Source organism: Mustela erminea, chromosome X (assembly GCF_009829155.1).
Source record: "Mustela erminea isolate mMusErm1 chromosome X, mMusErm1.Pri, whole genome shotgun sequence".
NCBI classification, from domain to species: domain Eukaryota; kingdom Metazoa; phylum Chordata; class Mammalia; order Carnivora; family Mustelidae; genus Mustela; species Mustela erminea.
This window is the reverse complement of record NC_045635.1, coordinates 77337243-77359686: the sequence shown is the minus strand read 5'-3', so window position 1 is coordinate 77359686 and position 22444 is coordinate 77337243. Positions and strand designations below refer to the sequence as shown.

The 22444-nt window shown below is 37.6% G+C and overlaps 1 long non-coding RNA gene across 2 annotated transcripts in view; it reads left to right on the top strand.

Annotated features, from left to right (window-relative positions):
- LOC116583594 overlaps positions 1-21165 on the top strand; it is a 111411-nt gene extending 90246 nt beyond the window's left edge. For both annotated transcript variants that reach the window (XR_004282796.1, XR_004282794.1), the window contains exon 3: positions 20874-21165. This is a non-coding gene — a long non-coding RNA (uncharacterized LOC116583594). The remainder of the gene's footprint in view (positions 1-20873) is intronic.
- Positions 21166-22444: the final 1279 nt, after the last annotated feature.

The window sequence follows — 22444 nt, the reverse complement described above, 5'->3', positions numbered from 1 at the left end:
TCCCTGCTGAGCAGAAAGCCCTATGCGGGGCTCGATCCCAAGACCCTGAGATCATGACCTGAGCTGAAGGCAGGAGCTTTAACCCACAGAGCCATCCAGGCACCCCGCAAATGCTGCATTTTACCTGACTTGTTGATAACGAGAATAAATTAGATAATCTTTTAGAAGCATTTAATGTCTATAGCAGTTATTTATGTGTCAGTGCATATGGAATGCTCAGTCAGGACACCTTTAAAACAATCCAGGGTTCAGTAGGAACACTTTATGTACTCCAAAAGATGCTTACCAAATATATATCAGTACAACCCTCTCAGCTTCCCCATCCTTAAGACCCTTTTGTATGTGGCTTTATTTTCTTACATGTTTTTATGGTGGGCATTTTGGGGACTTCTGCTTCCATCCATAAAGAGTATCTCCTGTGAGATTTACCTTCCTACCATAAACACCTAGAAAAATGCACAAAATATATTGAAACAACTCTTTTCAGACATTGGACAATTGGCTGTACGGTATTTTGATCCCTGAGAGGAGGGTAATAAATGAGGTGATACCTACAAAACCTTGATTTTCTGGTGGAAATACTTTCTAGACAACAGCACAAGGATAGAGAATCTCACTGAAAGGAGGAGATCAGAATTCAGGGAGGCCAGGGCAACTAGAACTTGTGAGGCAGAGTACTAGGAAGGAGTGATCTACACAGTAGTCTCCTTAATTTTTTTTTTTTTAATGAAACTAGTCTGTGCATACATAGTGTAAAACTCTATCAGGTTAGGCAAATAACAACTGTTAGGGAAAGAACAATTATCAGGAATCTGTACACCAAACAAGTTTCAAGGGTTCACAGGAGACTAGGAATCATTTTTGTTCTAAGTGGCCAGAATGGAAAGACATTATTGAATATCCAGGGCACTTAGGAGAGACCTCAGAATGTCATACTTTAGTAGTGGGGCTAAAAGAAGCTTTCATATAGGCCTCAAAGGCATTCAAATGACCTTCATATTAGTTAACTGCCTGCCAGAATAAAGCCCTATGCTTTTTAGAGGAAAACAATAAAACCTAGTACTTAACAGCATAAAATTCACAATGTCTGGCATTCACTAAAATAATTGCTACACATGTGAAGAAGCAAAGAAATGTGACTGTTTATAACAGAAGAAAAATACCCTGAAATGAGAGATGATGGCATTTGCAAACAAGGACATTAAGGCAGCTGTAATAAGTATGTTCCATACACTTAAGGAGGAAAAGGAAAAAGGAAAACATGAACATAATGGAGAAATGAAAAAGGTCTGAAATGAAAATTTTATTGTACAGGATAAGCGGCATTATTTATTGCAGAAGAAAAGATCAGTAAACCTGAAAACATAGCAATAGAAATTATGCAAACTGAAGCATAGGGAAAAAAAAAACTAAAAAAGTAAAAGGGAACCACATCAAGCAGGGACAAAATAAACAGTTTGACATAGCTGAAAATTGGAGTCCCAAGAATGTGAGAGAAGAGAAAAAAATGTTTGAAGAAATAATGGCCAATTTTTTTTTTTTTGATATGTATATTTTTATTAACACTCAGTTCAAAGTATTTTACAATTTCCTTTGTGATTTCTTTGATGCACTGGTCATAAGAAGTACGTTGTTTAATTCCTAATTATCCAAAGTTTTTCCAAGACTTCAGTGTTACTGATTTTTACGTCCACTATTTTTTTTTTTTGTATTTTTAATTTTATTTTGTAAATTTTTTTTTAAAGATTGATGAAAACTATAAATTTAATGATCTAAGAAGCTCATCAAACTCAAAACATGATGAATAAAGTGGCCTTTTGTGTTTATTTGTTTTAGTTGTTCCCTGAATATTGGTTTGTGACCTGGATTGTATTCTGATTTTTCAGCTCTGTTTTTTCTTACTTCTGGCTCCCTGATGTAGTATCTTATCTGATTTTTCAAAACTACCATCTGGATCAAGGGAATGATAATGTCCATGTGGACAAAGAGGAAGAGATGTGTATTGTACATTCCACCTTTGTATACCTTGGAACTCTCCACTCATGTAGAAGGTATCTGTAATTTCTACCTTTCATTATGAGTCCCTTGGGCCCTATCAATGAATTTGTGTTGAGTTTCTTTTACAGTGTGCCTGTTAAGATGACTATTCTAATTCCATTGGAGTGTTTCTTTTCCAAGTTTTTACTTAAATTCCAGTTAGTTAACATACAGTGTAATATTAGTTTCAGGTGTACAAAAGTGATTCCGCACTTCCATACAATACCTGGTGCTCATCACAAGTGCATTGCTTAAGCCCCATCTCCTATTTAACCCACTCCAACCCACCTCCCCTCTGGTAAACATCACTTTGTTCTCTATACTTAAGTCCTTTTCTTGGTTTTCCTTTCATTTTTTCCCTGCTATGTTCCTTTGTTTTATTTCTTAAATTCCACATATGAATGAAATCATGTGGTATTTGTCTTTCTCTGTCTGACTTATTTCCTTAGCATAATACTCTCTAGCTCCCTCTACTTAATTACAAATGGCAAGATATCATTCTTTTTATGGCTCAGTAATATTCCATTGTACATATATACCACATCTTCTTTATCCATTCATTAGTGGATGGATATTTTGCCTCTCATTGGAAAGTTTTAAATAATAGTAGCTGTATCTTATAATTATTTCTATTTTCCAAGTATCTATTTAGCACCTTGCACATAATTCAGTAGGCTTAATAACTGATTAGACCAATGGTCTTCAAACTCTAGCATCCATCAGAATCAGTGGATTGATAAATCACAGATTGCTGGACCCTATTGCTAGAGTCTATAATTTATTAAACTTGGAGTAGAACTTGATAATTTGCATTTCTAAACAGTTACCAGGTGATGCTAATGTGGTCTTCAAACCACATATTGATAGCTACTGTATTAGACTATATTTGTGAGCTGTTGGGAGATTACACATACTTCATTTATTTTATTTTATTTTATTTTTTTTGAGCGAGAGAGAAAGCATGTGAGCAAGGGGGAGGGGTGGAGGGAGAGGAAGAATCTTTTTTTTTTTTTCAAATAAAGATTTTGTTCATTCATTTGAGAGAGAGAGAGAAGCAGAGAGAGCACAAGCAGAGGAAGAAGCAGAGGGAGAGGGAGAAGCAGACCTTCGGCTGAGCTGGGAGCCCAACGTGGGGCTCAATCCTAGGACCTGGAGATCATGACATGAGCTGAAGGCAGACACTTGAACATCTGAGCCACCCAGGCACTCTGGAAAGAGAGAATCTTAAGCAGGCTGCATGCCTAAGGCAGAGCCCAATGTGGGGCTCAATCTCATAACCCTGAGATCATGACCTGAGCCAAAATCAAGATTTGGACACAACCAACTGAGCCACTCCAGCACCCCAAGAGATTACACATACTTTAAATCTCTCTTTAAATCCTACTTCTTCCAGTTACTTCTTCCTCAGAAAAGTGGCTCTTTTTCCCAACATGCATTTCATATCCCCTTTACATCTCACAATATTTATCATAATCTTTCTTATTTATAAGTTGTTTATATAATGTGTTTATCTTGACTGAAGAACTATTTTATATGCACTAGGTCAATAAAGTATTAGATACAGTTTGTGCCCCTGAATTAAGAAGAGTAACTCCAATAAGAGATGCCTAATTATTCTTCACTTTTTGTCCTAATTATTGTTAGTGACACATTCTAACTGCAGGGAAGGTCAAATATTCCCTGCTAACAACTCCATCTTCTAGAAGGAACAACTCTAATAAGGGTAAAGAACACATAATTTGAGAGTTTTGGTGTGAGAAACAAGGAAGTAAAAGTTCAAACTTCAGGTTTGCTCACATGAAAAGATGTGGTAAGGTGGACCTTCTCCATTTGGGGGACCCACAATAATCCTTTTTATGTAAAGCCAAGTGAGGATAATGTAATTGTCTGGGGCACAGAAGGCAGTTTAAGAAATTCTACAATAGGTTTTTCAAGGAATATTTTCCCTTTGTTCAACCTCCTAAGAGTGTAAGACCTGAGGGTAGAGAGAAGGTAAGGGTCAAGACCAGAAAGTTGTCCCTGGTATAAGGGCTAAGAAGTCACTCTTGTTAATTCCAGTCTGGGTGCTAGGCTTGGATGGGGATTGGGTACGTAATAAGTCATCTTTATTCAGATGTGGTCCAGCCCAGTTTAACCGGAGACTGCATAAAGATTTGAAGCCATAACTAGCTAGAATGAAGTGTGCATTTATTCAATGTCTCCTATATGCTACATATATTCCTCAGGAATCTTGCACAGGAACAGGCCGCATGATGGAATCTGAAGATTTGAAGATTTAGGTCACCAGTCACCTCTCTTCCCATCAGTGTTATGACTAACATATGTACCTATTATGTAGGGATGTAGCTTATTTCATGAAAAATATGATTACAATATCATCAATAGATGAAATAATGATATAATTAAATTATAATTTCATTATAATGAATTTATATCATATAATTTCATTATAATGGATTCATATCACCATTATAATGAAATATCAATCATATTAATGAAATTATATCATTATTTTAATTGAACAGGTGAGTTGTTTTCAGGGTTCATTTGATCTTTTAAAAGAAAATTTGACTGCCATGCTATTTCTATTACAAAGCCTGAGTTTTGCAATAGATATAAATATCATTATAAGAAGCTGGGATGTTTTTACTAGTATTGGTTCCTCATTATTTTATTCTCCTGGAGGAAATAGCTCTTAAAAGTCTCATCATTTCTGTAAGTTCTCTACAAGTAAAAATGTTTGGTATTATGAAGAGTTAATTTATGGGGCGCGTGGGTTGCTCAGTGGGTTAAAGCCTCAGCCTTTGGCTTGGGTCATGATTCCAGGGTCCTGCTCAGCAGGGAGCCTGCTTCCTCCTCTCTCTCTCTGCCTGCTTGTGATCTGTATTTGTCAAATAAATGTATAAAATCTTAAAAAAAAGAATTAATTTATCATTGGCACCTACCCATCAATAAAACTATTTTTCACAGATAACTCTAAATGATCTTATATTATTGTAAAAGAGCACAGTTGGAATAAATAATAATTACATTTCTTTTATGTGGAAATGAAAAGTCATTTCCTCAGGTCTTTACTTACACTGAACTATTAAATATGTATTCTAATAAGCTACATTCAACTTTTTTTTTAACACACTGTCTTTATTGGCTTCTTTCTATCCCCCATTTCACTGACTGATTTGCATTTCTGTTTATGCCAGCATCATCTAATAAGGCCATGACTTACTCAGCAAAATCCTACTACTTCTGGCGACTGGCCAAGCTTATACAATGTGCTTTCACATAAAAGCTTCTTCATTGCAGCATGCTATGTGAACTATTTTGGTAAAGATTTTATAATGCTGCTTTGTAATGAAATGAATGAAAATTAAGGATCCAATTTTAAATTAGCTTGTAGAAAGCCATTATCTATCATTCTGACCAGAAAAGCAGTAGGCCCTATATCATTTGAATAATATGCAAGCAGGAAGGGCCTGTCACTTACCCTAAGTCTTAATATCATATTCTTGATATGTCATATACTTGATAGTCTAATTATAATTAATAAAAACAGAGATATATAAAAAGCACAAATCACTTATCAAGATTCATTTCTTTTTTTTAAAAGATTTTATTTATTTATTTGACAGACAGAGATCACAATTAGGCAGAGAGGCAGAAGAGAGAGAGAGGAGGAAGCAGGCTCCCTGAGGAGCAGAGAGCCTGATGTGGGGCTCGATCCCAGGACCCTGGGATCACAACCTGAGCTGAAGGCAGAGGCTTTAACCCACTGAGCCACCCAGGCAACCCCAAGATTCATTTCTGAAACTATGATAACGTCTCTAAGTTGCCATGTAATTTACTAAATAAAAATACCATAGTAATTTAACCTCAGCATTTGGAATTAGTTCATTATATATTTTGAGGGGGAGATATTTCTGAAGGATTAAAAATGTTTAGTGATGAATTTGGAGTTTTTCAATTGTGAAAATTCAAGTGTGCTTATGTTTTATCACTCTTTCTAATAAAACTACTAGAAAAGCAATTAATCTTTCATGGATATAAATATAAAAGTGAAAGATTGTCCTAAAAGAGACAACTACTGTGAAGGGAACAGAAATTCATAGCACATGCTCCCTAATAAAGTCCATGACATAATATAGTATCTTCTTTTGTATAGTATTTGCTATGCACAAATTAAAAGTAGCTGATTGACATCAGTGTTAGACAATTCTCACAAATGTTGATTTTCAAATCCGTGGGTATATACAATAAATATTATATAGTGCTTATTTTTTTCCATCTAAAGTAAGTGGTACCTACATTACCACTGGGTCAAAAATCCAGAAATGTGTCTCTTTGTAATTGGTTCATGTGCACATGTACACACACACACACAAAGACAGAGAGAACTTCTTGACAACTGAAAGGAATTCACCAGTGATCAATCACTGCTGTCAGAAGTAAGAGGTAGTTAAGAGAGTGTTGGTAAATCCCGCCTCCCATGCATACTGTTCTGACAACTGGAAAATGATCCCAGTAGAATGAAGAAGACAAAAATATGTCAACGTAATGATAGTAAAATAAATGCTTGAAGGAGTAGCTCAACCTGTCACCTGGACCTGATCATGTTGTTGCTCCATTTCTCTTGACAAGTAGTATGTCTCTTTGCATTTCATAACTTGAAAGTTGATTAAGACTTCAAAAATGGAGCAATTCTAGTTGATGGTTAACTCCAAGATGTGACCATGGGAGTGAGTGGCTAAACGTCCACATTAAAATATCCTTAATTTCCTATGTGTTAATCTACTTTTATAATAAACATTATTGGGGTATGTGGAAGGTAGAATTCTAAGATGACCCAGATGACTCTTAAAATCTTCTCCCCTTAACTCTGGGTAGAACCTGTAAGTGTGTGGAACATCACTTTTATCATTATGCCATATTTAGTAAGAGAAGGGATTTTGCAAATGTAATTGACTAGTCACAGGAACACTTAAAAGGAACGAGACACTTTCTAGAGAGAGAAATTTGAATCTTGACAGGGATTTGATGCAAAGAAGATTCATCCATTGTTGAATTTAAAGATGGAAAAATCCATCAGCCATGTGGTACCCATATTTATGACTTATAGAACTGTGAGCTAATAAATGAGTGTTATTTTAAGCCACTATATTTGGATTGGTTTGTTATGAAGCATTAGAAAATTAATATGTGACCTTTGGCATACAATAAAATGCACCCATTTTAAGTTTGTAGTTTGATGAGTTGTGACAAATGCATACACCACCACAATAAGATGTAGAGCGTTAATATTATGTCCCAAATTCTCTCATGTTGAATTACTATCAATCCATCCTCCACAGCAGCAAGCAACCACTTGTCTGATTTTTGTCACTCTGTGTTAAATATTGACTGTTTTTCTCTGTCTCTCTCTCTTTCTCTCTGTTTTCATTTTAGTGTAATGATCAGTTTTATATTTTCTTATACCTCCAAATTCTTTTAGTAACCATTCTGAGTATGTAGAATAGTCTCTCTAGGTATTTATTAGTTTATTAATTTAAAAAATATTTGCTGCAGATGGTATGGGCACAAAAACAGACACACAGACCAGTGGAACAGAGTAGAGAGTCCAGATATGGACTGGCAATTCTATGGTCAAATAATCTTTAACAAAGCAGGAAAAAAATTCATTTGAAAAAAAGTCTCTTCAATAAAGGGTGCGGGGAAAATTGGACAGCTATGTGCAGAAGAATGAAACTCAACCATTCTCTTATACTGTACACAAAGATAAACTCAAAATGGATGAAAGACCTCAATATGAGACATAAATCCATCAAAATCCTAGAGGAGAACATAGGCAGTAACCTCTTTGACATCAGCAACAGCAACTTCTTTCAAGATATGCCTCCAAAGTCAAGGGAAACAAAAGCAAAAATGAACTTTTGGGATTTCATCAAGATCAAAAGCTTCTGCACAGCAAAGGAAACAGTCAACAAAATAAAGAGGCAACCCACAGAATGGGAGAATATATTTGCAAATGACACTACAGACAAAGGGCTGATATCCAAGTTATATAAATAAATTCTTAAACTCAACACACACAAAACAGATAATCACGTCAAAAAATGGGCTGAAGAAATGAACAGACACTTCTCCAAAGAAGACATACAAATGGCTAACAGACACATGAAAAAATGTTCATCATCACAAGCCATCAGGGAGATTCAAATCAAAACCACATTGAGCTACCACCTTCCACCAGTCAGAACAGCCAAAATTAACAAGACATTAAACAACAAGAGTTGGAGAGAATGTGGAGAAAGGAGAACCCTCTTACACTGTGGGTGGGAATGCAAATTGGTGCAGCCACTTTGGAAAGCAGTATGGAGATTCCTTAAGAAATTAAAAATAGAGTTACCCTATGACCCTGCAATCACACTACTCGGTATTTACCCCAAAGATACAGATGTAGTGAAAAGAAAGGTCATCTGTACCCCAATGTTCTTAGTAGCAATGGCCACAGTTGCTAAACTGTGGAAAGAGCCAAGATGCCTTTCAACAGAAGACTGGATAAAGCAGATATGGTTAATATATATAATGGAGTATTATGCCTCCATCAGAAAGGATGAATACCCAACTTTTGTATCAACATGGACGCGACTGGAGAAGATTATGCTGAGTGAAATGAGTCAAGCAGAGAGTCAGTTATATGGTTTCACTTACTTAAGAAGCATAAGGAATAACACAGAGGACATTGGGAGTTGGAGAGGAAAAGTGAGTTGGTGGAAATCAGAGGGGAAGACAAACCATGAGAGACTGTGGACTCTGAGAAACAAACTGAGGGTTTTGGAGGGGAGAGGGTTGGGTGGTTGGGTGAACCTGGTGGTGGGAATTAAGGAGGGCACGTATTGCTTGGAGCACTGGGTATGATGCATAAACAATGAATCTTGGAACACTGAAAAAAATAAAAGAAAATTACAAAAAAAAGATGTGGTCAATATATACAATATATACCATGGAATATTACTCAACCATCAGAAAAGATGAATACCCAACTTTTTCATCAAGATGGATGGGACTGGAGATTATGCTGAGTGAAATAAGTCAAGGAGTCCGTTATCATATAGTTTCACTTATTTGTGGAACATAAGGAATAGCACGGAGGACATTAGGAGAAGGAAGGGAAAAGTGAAGAGGGGAAAATGGGGGGGGGGGGGGAGAAGAACCATGAGAGACTGTGGACTCTGAGAAACAAACTGTGGGTTTTAGAGTTGAGGGAGTTGGGGGGATGGGTGAGCCTGGTGTTGGGTATTAGGGAGGGCAAGTATTATATGGAGTACTGGGTGTTATATGTAAACAATGAATCTTGGAACGCTACTTCAAAAACTAATGATGTATTGTATGGTGACTAACATAACACAAATAAAAAATGTATTTGCTGCATACTGGGTCTGAATCAGGGTCTCTTCCAGGCACTGGAGGTACTCTAATAGATGAAATTGTTAGTCTATCCTTTATGTAGTATTCACTCCAAAGATTCTAGGAGGTTGACTGTTTTTTTTTTTTTTTTTTTTTTTTTTTTGATGGTGTGACTGGCTCCCTGACTGTAAGTCCTCTAAATTTCACTGCTGAGACCATATAAACCTTTTTTATATTCGCCTCACCTCAGGTTTTTAGATAAAGTTGTCTAAGTAGACAAGCCTCAAGTTCTTAGTAGCAAATATCAAGTTTATTTGCTGCATTGTTTCATGAATTTGTATAGGAGATGCATTAATTAAGTCTCTGTCTTCAATCTTTGTCCAATGATAAGTCCTTCTAGGTTGAGGTCCAGCTGTATCCTTTGAGGATCATGACTCTCCACTCTGGATAAACACTATAATCACTTGTGAAGACAAAAAATACTGATGTCTCTTCTTACTCCATTAGGCTTGGGTCTGGGCATTGAAAGTTGTTAAAAGGTCTAACATATCTAATAATTTTAGTTTGCAGCTAAGCTTCTAGTCCTTTAATTGAGTAGCATTCTGCTTATTGAACCTATACCTGTGATGAGGTTCCTACTTGCTGTTGCTCAGCAGTGATGTCTTCTGTAGCCCATCTTTTTCCTTCTGTGGTGATCACTGAAGCTACGTGTTGAAAATAACTTGTAAGGTGGAAGGAGCTTGGGTCCTTGAATCACAGAATGGAACGTCTCTCACTGAATTCTGTACTAGACTCTTGTAGACAATGCTAGTTGTCTACTCAATATCTATTCTCTCCTTCATCCTTACAAACAGAATTTCTACACACTTGAGGATGTCAGTGTGTTTAGATAAAAAATTTTATGTCCTGATTTCCTTTACAGATAGGATTACAACCATTATGTGACCATGAGGATGAGAGTCACATGCCGTAGTGATGGCCAATGAAAACAATAAGGGAGACTAGTAATCTGATGACAATGAGAGTTGGCGTATAACCCCTAGTGTAAAAATCTTCAGATTTTTAATTACAGAAAAGGAAAAAACTCATGTAAACCAATATTTTTTTAAGATTTCTAGTACTGATAGCAAACTATAATTCCTAATTCATATATTTCTAATGTCATACTTCCATATTTTTAGGAACCCTATCTATTATCACCCTCTGGCTCTTTCTTACACTACCTGGCCATCTATCTGCATTACCTTCTGTGGCTTGGTATTTGGATATCTGTTATTTCCTTGTGAATCAGTGCTGTCTCTTGATCTTTGGTCATCTCCAGTTTGATCTGTCTTACCTTGAACAAAAACTTCTCCCATTTGATCAAAGTTAGAGTGAGTATGTAACAATCACTTCAAGGCAGACTCTAAATGCTTCTCAACTAATGTAATGCAACAACTTGAGTCTCTCAGTATATTTTCTATATTCATTTATCTCAAAATCAAATTTAGATAGTCTTGCCAGCTCCATTTTCAGGTGAAAGTAAAAGAAATAGTAGTATATAGTAATATATAGATTATATGATTAACAACACCCTGTGAAATCCATCATTTAAGGAATAGAGGAGATTGGATAGTATGAGCTATGATTTATAGGCAGGAGGATACCACTTAATCACCTCTAAGAGGATCTGTTACATCTACTGGCTTTGTTCATGTTGTGTAGTATATTGTTTTCCAGGTAAGGTAAATCTCACATCCCTATTAAAGTTGCTTATTTCCTTTGTATATCTGTAAAAGTAGGTAAGTAATAAAGCATGTGTACAAGAAAACTCATGGGTCAGTAACTCTTTTTCTCAATCTGAGAGGCTGAAAGTGAAAATGTGAGCTTGCTTGTGTAGCATGGTCTTGTTGTTTGAAGACCATTCCCTGATGAAAACAGTGATGAAGGGATGTAGGAAAGCCACACCTATGGGTGTCTCTACGGCTTCCAGTTTGCCCATTATCACCTTGAGATAACCAAGCTTTGTGTATTCATTAATTTAAACAAGAAAAAGAAAACATATTAGTTTATTTAGAGACAATTTATAATCATTTCTATTTATAAGAGAAAGTAAAGTCAAGGACAAATGAAAAACACAAACTCTTTCTTAAAACTATTTTACACATTAGCTTGACCTCCCTAATAATCAAATTGTTTACTCTTTAAAAAAAGCTGCTGATAAACAGTGAAACTGTTTTATTAGTTAATCTGTACACCATATCCCAGCCATTTCTTTGGGCTTTGGGGGCAAATACACAGTGCATTGAGATGTTCTAAATCTCCTACAGCTCTTTCGCACAATATTGATAAATAACAAGGAGGTGGTAATAAATGAAGAGAAAAAGGGTAATAATGTATTAGCCTATTCTGGGTTCCAACACCAAGGCCAGGTCTATATTCATCATGACTGGAACAGTATTTTGGTGATTCACTTGATAATGGTAGATAAAAAGAAAAGTATGGTCAAAATACATCTTGCTGGGATGCCTGGGTGGCTCAGTTGGTTGGGCAGCTGCCTTCGGCTCAGGTCATGATCCCAGCGTCCTGGGATCGAGTCCCACATCGGGCTCCTTGCTCGGCGGGGAGCCTGCTTCTCCCTCTGCCCCTGCCTGCCATTCTGTCTGCCTGTGCTCACTCTCTCTGACAAATAAATAAAAATCTTAAAAAAAAATACATCTTGTTAGCCAGGAGACTAGAGTTGAGAAAAGTTTAGGTGAAAGGGAAGTCACACATTCTGGGAGGCTAAGGTCAAGGAATAGATTCAAAATTTTAGTTTGTTCTACAAGGAGCTAAAGATGGAGTTGAAGTAAAGCTGGAGATTTTATAGTTAGCTTTATGGTTGTCACCGTCCATACCTACAGTAGAAATTTTTGGATTTAAAACAGCAATACCTTTAGATTTAAACAAAGGCTCCTTAAGTTTTGAGGCGTTTCATCTGGTAGTATCATACTTTCAAGGCTTCTGCCACTAAGTTTGTTGCTCCTTTTTTGAGAGTCATTGGGAAAAGAAAGAGAAAGGTGGACGTGTGGGTCCAGGATCATGGAGAATAACTAAGCTATGGAACTGACTCCTACAGAAAGTGGCTATTGATGCCAATGCCAGTGTCCAAAGGATTGGAGATGACTGAGACTTGTTCATCATGGCAACAGCCAAGTTACAACCCTTTCATTTCTAGAAACTTATCCTATGGAAATAACCAAGGATATGCTCCCAAAGGATAACTTTAAATATGTTCTTCTCAATATTGTTTATGATAAAGAGGAAAGCTAAATGCCCAACAATGAAGGAATAGTTACATAGGTACAGTACATACATACTTCTATATAAGGGAATATATATGCAAACATAAAAATATTTTAGAAGAATATTTATTAACAAAGGTAAAGCTAACTTTAAAAAGGAGATTACACAAAAATGTATAATACATTAAAAAGTAGAAATTTCCCCACACTGTATTCCCATTATCTGCATTATTCTCTCTAATAGTACTTATCACCATGACACAGTCTATATTTACATGTTTATTTTTAGTGTATGTGTTCTTTCCCCTCATTAGAATATGTTGTACCCAAGTTTTTGCATCTGAGAGACCACCAAGGAGCCAAGCACCGATGCAATCACACGAGGGTTTATTTGACAAGCTTAAGCTTGGGCCCAAGTATACCCGACACAGCGGAGTAGGGACTCAGACCCCGAGCTTAGTTAAGGCAGGGGTATTTATGGGTTCCTGTTACTAAAGCAGGGTGGGAATTCCTGGAACCAAAGCAGGGTGGGGGAAAGTTCAGCCCTTGGGCACAGGGATCTGAGATGGCTGCCAGAGCTAAGATGGCTGTACCTATGCTAAGGCTAAACGTGAGGTGGGATGGCCTTGATTTTTCTCAGCCTCCACAAATATAAGCTCAATGAGGGCAGGGACTTTATTTTGTTCACTAGTTTGTTCCCACTCTTAGTAAAATGTCTGGCGTACAGTGGATGCTTAATAAATATCTGTTGAATGAATGGCTGAACAATTATAGTGTGTATCATAGATTAACACAAAGTAAAGAAGCAGAGAAGAATGGCTTACACATAGCCTGGGTGATGATTAGAAAAGATATCTTGGAGGAAGTGATACCTGAATCTGTTTTATAGCAGGGACAAAAGATTTTTGGCAGTGTCCTGTTATCTTGATTGCGCAGAACCATCATAGGACTACGTTACCAACTTGAAATACTATTGTGACTTAGAGTCTCGTTGCTGTGATCCATTTGTTAGTACACTTCCTCAGAATTATCTGCTTGTAAATACTGCAGTTGATTGCCTGGTTCTTCTGCAGAGATCAGTCCCAAGATGAGTTCATTCCCCGTTCTGTCCTTATTTAGCTTCAGGGTCTGGTTCCTGTGTTGTTAGTGAGCCAGTTGAGGACTGCCTTGGGCTTGAATTGAGTCAGACCAGGCATTTACCAGAGATTAAGTAGCACCAAACTGCATGACATTTTCCTGTGTTGTCCTCTGAGAAGGTTTTGTTGGTTAATGGGGCCTGCAGTCAGGCCAGCTGTCTGCCCCCAGCCCACTATTGGGTTCCTAGTAAGATCAATGTGTGTGGTTATCTTCCCCTCTCCCTGGGGCAGGAATCCCTTGGGAGTGGTGCTGGTTTCTATCCAGGCTGCTTGCACACTGCGGCTTGTAGTACTGCTTTGGATGGGCTTGGGTCAAGAACATACTGGAGGGGGTGGAACTGCAACATGCACAGGGCTGGAGAGGCAGGGCAGCAAGTTTTGTTGGCTGGTGGTCTCCTACAGGAGGAACCCTGCAGCAATGGGACTGAAGCAGGCCAGTCCTAGGAGATGGATTCACAGAAGCACAACACAAGAGTTGGGGGTGTCAGGGTGCTGGTGCAAGCATGGTAGGAGATGACTGTCAGTATTGGTTTCCCCAGATAGCTGGGTATCTAGGCTGGGGGAGGTGGGGAAAGAAAGTGGTGCCCATCAGATCCTTTTTTCCTGGAGGAATCCCCCACCAATATCTATCCCTCCAGGACTTACTCTAAAATGAATAAACAACTCTCCTTCCCCGGGTGCTTTTTCAAACTGCTGGCTTTATCTCTGCAGGCTGTTTGTCCTGCAGTGTCTTTAAGGGTGGAGACTCAGCTTCTTATCTTTCTGGTTCTCCAAATTTTAAAATTCCAAGTTTTAAGTTCTACTTCTTTTTTTTTTGCATTTTAATTAATTTTTTATTTTTTATAAACATATATTTTTATCCCCAGGGGTACAGGTCTGTGAATCACTAGGTTTACACACTTCACAGCACTCACCAAAGCACATACCCTCCCCAATGTCCATAATCCCACCCCCTTCTCCCAAACCCCCTCCCCCCAGCAACCCTCAGTTTGTTTTGTGAGATTAAGAGTCACTTATGGTTTGTCTCTCTCCCAATCCCATCTTGTTTCATTTATTCTTCTCCTACCCACTTAAGCCCCCATGTTGCATCACCACTTCCTCATATCAGGGAGATCATATGATAGTTGTCTTTCTCTGCTTGACTTATTTCGCTAAGCATGATATGCTCTAGTTCCATCCATGTTGTTGCAAATGGCAAGATTTCATTTCTTTTGATGGCTGCATAGTATTCCATTGTGTATATATACCACATCTTCTTGATCCATTCATCTGTTGATGGACATCTAGGTTCTTTCCATAGTTTGGCTATTGTGGACATTGCTGCTATAAACATTCGGGTGCATGTGCCCCTTTGGATCACTACGTTTGTATCTTTAGGGTAAATACCCAATAGTGCAATTGCTGGGTCATAGGGAAGTTCTATTTTCAACATTTTGAGGAACCTTCATGCTGTTTTCCAGAGTGGCTGCATCAGCTTGCATTCCCACCAACAGTGTAGGAGGGTTCCCCTTTCTCCGCATCCTCACCAGCATCTGTCATTTCCTGACTTGTTGATTTTAGCCATTCTGACTGGTGTGAGGTGATATCTCATTGTGAAATTGGACCATTTCCTTACACCACACACAAAAATAGACTCAAAATGGATGAAGGACCTCAATGTGCGAAAGGAATCCATCAAAATCCTTGAGGAGAACACAGGCAGCAACCTCTTCGACCTCTGCCGCAGCAACATCTTCCTAGGAACAACGCCAAAGGCAAGGGAAGCAAGGGCAAAAATGAACTATTGGGATTTCATCAAGATCAAAAGCTTTTGCACAGCAAAGGAAACAGTTAACAAAATCAAAAGACAACTGACAGAATGGGAGACGATATTTGCAAACGACATATCAGATAAAGGACTAGTGTCCAGAATCTATAAAGAACTTAGCAAACTCAACACCCAAAGAACAAATAATCCAATCAAGAAATGGGCAGAGGACATGAACAGACATTTCTGCAAAGAAGACATCCAGATGGCCAACAGACATATGAAAAAGTGCTCCATATCACTCGGCATCAGGGAAATAAGTTCTACTTCTTTTAAGAACTCGGGAAATTCAGCCCCTCTGGTCTTCAAAGCCAAATGTTACGGAGGTTCATCTTCCCCGGGTAGAATTCCCTGATGTGAGGGTCTGTTTCTCTCTCCAATCCTTGCCCAGAGCTCCCTCACTCCCACACTCCCAAGGACATGAATCTGTTTAGCATCCAACTGCTTCTCCTTCTCTGCTATTACTACCCTCTTCTAGGTGGCCTGACCTCTTCTCTATGTTTAGCTGTGGAAAGTCTGTTCTGCCAATCTTCAGGTCATTTTCTCAAAAGTGTATTTTTTTAAAGTTCAAAACAAAACAAAAGGTAGAACTGACCTCCTCATGAATTGAAATTCAGAAGTTCAGTTATCAGTTTTAAATACCGTGTCTCAAAAATTAAACTCTACTCATAAATTGATTAATATATGACCCCCATGTTCATTAAAGGACATGTATTATATCAAACACTTTCTTATTCAATGTAAGTGTCAAAAAATAAAACATTTGGAATGTGGGCTAAATACATTTACATTCCAAGTATCACATTGTCGACATTAAAATTGTGGGATTGAGTTAAAATGTTATCATTATTAAAATTAGTCATAGCATAGGAGCTCCTGGGTGACTCAGTGGGTTAAGCCCCTGCCTTCAGCTCAGGTCATGATCTCAGGGTCCTGGGATCGAGCCCCACATTGGGCTCTCTGCTCAGCGGGGAGCCTCCTTCCTCCTCTCTCTCTGCCTGCCTCTCTTCCCTACTTGTGATTTCTCTCTCTGTCAAATAAATAAATAAAAATCTTTAAAAAAATAAAATTAGTCATAACATAGTTAATTACTTGAAAGAATTACAATATCATCAAGGGTGGTTAGAGAGGTGGGAAAATCAATTATATAAGATCCACCATGTAAAGTTTTAAAAATGAAAAGAACATTTGGTATATATACAGTAGAAATGTAGCTGGTTCTTAGGCAAGACAAAAGCACCAAGGTAACTCCTGCCAGGATTTATGTAAAATAAAATTGCATGGTATTTAGTTGTATTGTAATGTTGACAGAATAAAGAGTTTAGTCTTTTGGAGTAAAAGACAAAAATATTTAAAAGCATGTAATATTTTATGTGGGTACCTTATGACATACAATATGAAGATGATCAGACTGAAAAGTTGATGGTGAAGGTTCTTCAAATGATTAGCCTCTATTACCATACCTTAAACCCAGCAGAGCAAAAAGTTCTCTTTTATGTTAATATATTTTGCATTTGAATGAAAATATTTCACTAGCGATATAATAATTATATATAACAGAATTATAGACCCTCTAGGTTCAGGGAACTTGCATATCATCTGATTGAAACCTTTAGTTTGCTGAGGCAAAGCAGGAGCTCTGTTTGACTTTTCCAAGGCCACAGGGAAGATCTGGGACTGGAATTCAGATTTTTTTCTTTCTCCTGGTCCAAAACTCATTCTTCTGTAACATATTGCTTTACATTTGAGAAAAAAGTGCAATTTTACAAAGCACTCAAGATTTTTAGAAATCAAATTAAACATATAGATGACAGTTTCCAGAATGCCAAACATATAAGTACTCGCCTTACACTGATAGGCAATGAAGTATGATTTTAAAAAAATTTTTTATTATTTTTAAAAATTTCTCTTCAGTGTACCAGAATTCATTGTTTATGCACCACACCCAGTGCTCCATGCAATACGTGCCCTCCATAATACCCACCACCAGGCTCACCCAACTTCCCACCCCCGGCCCCTTCAAAACCCTCAGATTGTTTTTCAGAGTCCATAGTCTCTCATGGTTCATCTCCCCCTCCAATTTCCCTCAACTCCCTTCTCCTCTCCATCTCCCCATGTCCTCCATGTTATTTCTTATGCTCCACAAATAAGTGAAACCATATGATAATTGACTGTCTCTGCTTGATTTATTTCACTCAGCATAATCTCTTCCAGTCCTGTCCATGTTGCTACAAAAGTTGGGTATTCATCTTTTCGAAGCACGATTTAAAAAAAAAAAATCTATCCTTCATAAGACCATTGCATCAATTCACCTTTATTCCCCAAAATAATTTGAAGCAAACTCTTTATTTTGACCTGGATGATCTGTTGGGAAATATGACATATGTTCAATGAAACTTTAAAAATTTTAGTCAATGAAATAATTGGCCAATTTTAAGAAAGGAATTGATTTAACCATTTTAAAGATCACTATTTGGTTCAATTCACCTGCATTTATATCCATTGTGAATATGACTGAAATGATTGGAATGACTACATTTTGATTCATTTTAGTGGACATATATAATCATGACTGAGGCTTAATCTTGTCCTATATCCAAAAGGTCCTTGATATTCCTCCAAAATTCACCTATTTGCACTTATTCACAGACATGGTTTCATGTTTTTGCAGTCCCCCACATTTCTCTTACATTATATTTCAGCTTATTTGACATATCCCCATATACTGGCTTTTCAAAATTCACTAGAATTTTATCCCTCCTGTCATCTCCCTCCAACATATGAAACATTCTCAATAATAGTTAATAACAAAGTCAGTTAAAATACAGATGCCTATAGATAGCTAGTTACCCTCACAAGTTAAGTGGCTCACTCTACTATGTGTTTTAAGGTTATTTGAGAATAGTCAAAACATCCCAAAATGTTAATTTAGTAAATGTGAAGTGTTTTCTTCTATATGCAATAGTAAGAAATACTCCAGGGATAGGTTATACCCAGAAGCCTTAAAGATAATCCCTTAGAAATTGCTGTTATGGGTTAAATTATGATCCCTCAATAAATCATGTGTTGAAGTCTTAACCCCCAGTATCTCAAAATATGACCTTACTTGGAAATAAGGTCATTGCAGTTAGAATTAGATAAGATGAGATCACTACAGTAGTCTCCAAAATGACTGGTATCCTTATAAAAAGGGGAAATTTGGACATAGAGATAGGTATGCATAAAGATGAGACAATGTGAACATATAGAGGGAGAAAACAGTAATCGATGAGCCAAGGAGAGAGGCCTGAAACAGATCCTTTATTCATAGCCTTCAGAAGAAACCAATCCTGCTGATATCCTGATCCTGAATTTCTAACCTCTAGAATGATATATTTCTGTTGTTCAAGCCACTCAGTTTATGGTACAACAGTCCTATCAAATTAGTATACTTGCCTATTTGGAGTTTCAGACAAAAACCAAATACTTTAAAAAGTCACTTAAATAGACTTCATATTGATTAACTGAAGATCATAAAATAGAGTCTACAGAAGTGACACCTGTTAAGGCCTTTAGTGTATATGGTAGGTTTATAGTTTAACTAAGATCTCGAAACTGACTGAGAAATTTAGTTGAACAAAGGCTCAATTTCTTAACTAATCTTGTTTTATAGCTCCAAATATATTTGAGGATCCCCTAATAACCATACACTAGGGATAGAGTGGTAAACAAAAATCAGCTGTGATTTCTGCTCTCATGAAGCTTATAGTCATGTTGAATATAACTCTTGCATGTGTCTGTGTTTGTGTGAATGTTTGTGTGTATGTACACATGTGTGGATTTTTAAATTGAAAGGCATGGAGAGAAACAGTAATGGAACCAAAACTTAAGTGCTCACATGCAAATTATTTCATTTAATTTTCACACAATTCTATGAGATACTTATTATTGTCTACATTTTAGAGATGAAGAAGCTGAGACACAGAGAAAGTAGTAAGAAACTGAGTAGTGGAACTGAGATTCAAACCTGGATATAACTGTAAAATTCTGTTTGTTCCATTAATTTAGTTTTTAGGAAAAAAATGAGGAGAAAAGAAGAATGTATGCACATACATAATCCATATGCTGCTACATATGGATATTACGGATTAATCCCCAAATATCAATACACTATGACTATATGTATATCTGAGGTAAAGTCCTACATCTAGGGATTTGATTCAGTGCAAAGATAAAATTAATATCTGAACTGTCACCTTCACGAGGTGAGGATCCTGGTGATCAGAGCCAAAATGATGGAGGGACTACCAACTGATGATCAGTAGGCATCTTTATTTCTTACAATGACTTCTTTTATTTATTTTTAAAAAAGATTTTATTTATTTATTTGACAGACAGAGATCACAAGTAGGCAGAGAGGCAGGCAGAGAGAGAGGAAGAAGCAGGTTCCCTGGTGAGCAGAGGGCCCGATGCAGGGCTGGGTCCCAGGACCCTGAGATCATGACCTGGGCCGAAGGCAGAGGCTTTAACCCACTGAGCCACCCAGGCACCCCAGTTGCTTTGAAATTAGTATACTAATTTCAAAAAAAAATCACTTCTTTTATATCTTCCACAAGATCCCATTACAAACAAGATATAGATTTATGTGCAGGGCGTGGGCTACATGTGAGATGTGATTTACGTGCAGTCAATCAAGTGAGACAAGTGAACAATAATGATTATCTCTTAGCTTTAAATGACAAGAGCAAGCTAAGGATTCTTCACACTTATCAGATCTATCTAAAAGAGGACAGGAGAACACTCTGGGGATCCTCCCATGTTAATTTGGGCATTGGCCAAGGAAGACTCTTGCCCTCCATCTCCTGGAGTTTGCTCACAGGATTTGACATGACCCCAGTCACATTGGCAAGGATCTGGGTTGTGTTCCAAAAATTCCCCCTTTTTTGTTTATTAATTGCAACATGTTATGAGCCAGTTCCAAGCTAGATGCCTGTTGTTTGTTCACTCATCATTTGAGGAGAGAGTACCCACTGATGTAAAGGTCAGAAGAGCAACCATAACCAAAAACAAGTTCTCAGGGGTCTGTGGGCTTCAGGTAGATCCTAAAACTCCTTCTCCCTTAGCTGACAGGGCCTTAATTTGACCCCATGTGGTTGGATTGGCCCTATGCTGATATGGTTGGGGGCTCTTCTTATGAAGGGACAGCACGTGCATTTTGTGAGTGACTTCCTGTGTCTCTTGTATTTCCAGATCTTTCTCGGAGATCAGGGGTGAAGTGGTTATCAGCAGTGTCATCGGTTTTCCAGGGCCTGATGAGCCGAAGAGGAAGCCATAGTGTTTCGGAGGGTCCATCACTGGAATCTGAGGGAATAAGAGCAGACCCTCTGCCTTTCCTTAATAGGAAGCCAGGGAATCATTCATTAAAAGATTTGAACCAAATAGGAATAGATGCCTCAAGGGGTTGCTGTGATTGTGAGAAGTGTTTTTCTACTGCTGTCTGAATGTCACCTTGGGTAAATTTGAAAAATTAAGAGTAAATAAAGAGTGCCAAAACATCCTTGGGGTCCCCCCCTTTTTTTGTTTTGTTTTGTTTTTAAATAATTGCTGTCCTAGTGTACAATGAGCTCATTCAACTATATCTTTTCCTTGTGGGTTATAAGGTATACCTGTAATATGATGAATCTGCCAATCAAAACAAAAGGCAGTACATTTGTGGCTTGTGTAAGCTGGCACATTATTAGTTTTTATGGTAGTAGGGACCCCCATAACACTAAAAATTGCAATAGAGTAGAGCAGATGGCAGTAAAGGACTCGGAGGATTGAGGAACTGCCCATTTAGAAAATGTTTCAATAACATGTAAATAAGGTTGACAAGGAAAGAGACCGAAATGAGTTACATCCATTTGCCATAGTTCGTTGACTTGGGAGCCATGAAGATTGGCTCCTGAAGGGTGTAGGCGACAGTGCAAAGGTGCACAAATAGGACAGGATTGAACAATGTTATGCGTCTTTCAAAGTGGAATGTGGTAACAGTTGTGCAGTCGGTTAGCATTAGTATGCAAAACTGAGTGTTGATCTGCAGGTGATAGGACATGTCAAGTTATGTGCTTGACGGTTACCTTCTACCATGGGTCCTGGGAGAGAAGAATGGGCCCTAATATGGGTGACATAGAGAGGATGGGAACATGATTACACAAGGGACCGTAGTTTTGTGAGAAGGTGTAACATGGTTTTTTGGGTTGTAGATAGCTGAGCTGTTTCAATGGTGGGAAAGAGACCAACTACATAAGCCGAATCAGAAACTATGTTAAGTGCAGAAGATACTTAAGTTAACAGAGCAGTAAGAACAAATATTTCTGTTTGTTGTGCTGATGCACCCTCACTTTGAATTGAGAGGTTAAGCCAGGTCCATGTATGCTTCCTTTTCTAGTCGAGGAGCTGTCAATAAAATATACAGGAGCACCTGGAATTGGACTAGTTTTACATATATTAGAAATTACAAATGATGTCTTCTTTAGGAAATCCCATAATTTATTCACAGGGTAATGGTTTCCAGTGGTTCCAGAATATCCTGCTAAAGCATTAAGGAAATAATCATTCAAAGGAAATAGGGAAGAAAAATGTTTTACAGAAATAAGAAGAATGATAACATGAGAGCTGTATCCCAATATTTAAAGACATCTGGTTCGGCCAAGGATAATGAGATCTGCAAGGAAGTTAACATATGCAGTTAAAACCTTAGGATCTCCGAGTAGATCTATTCTAAAGGAGATCCATTTCTAAAGGAGATCCATTTCAAGTTTCAAGTAGATCCATTCTAA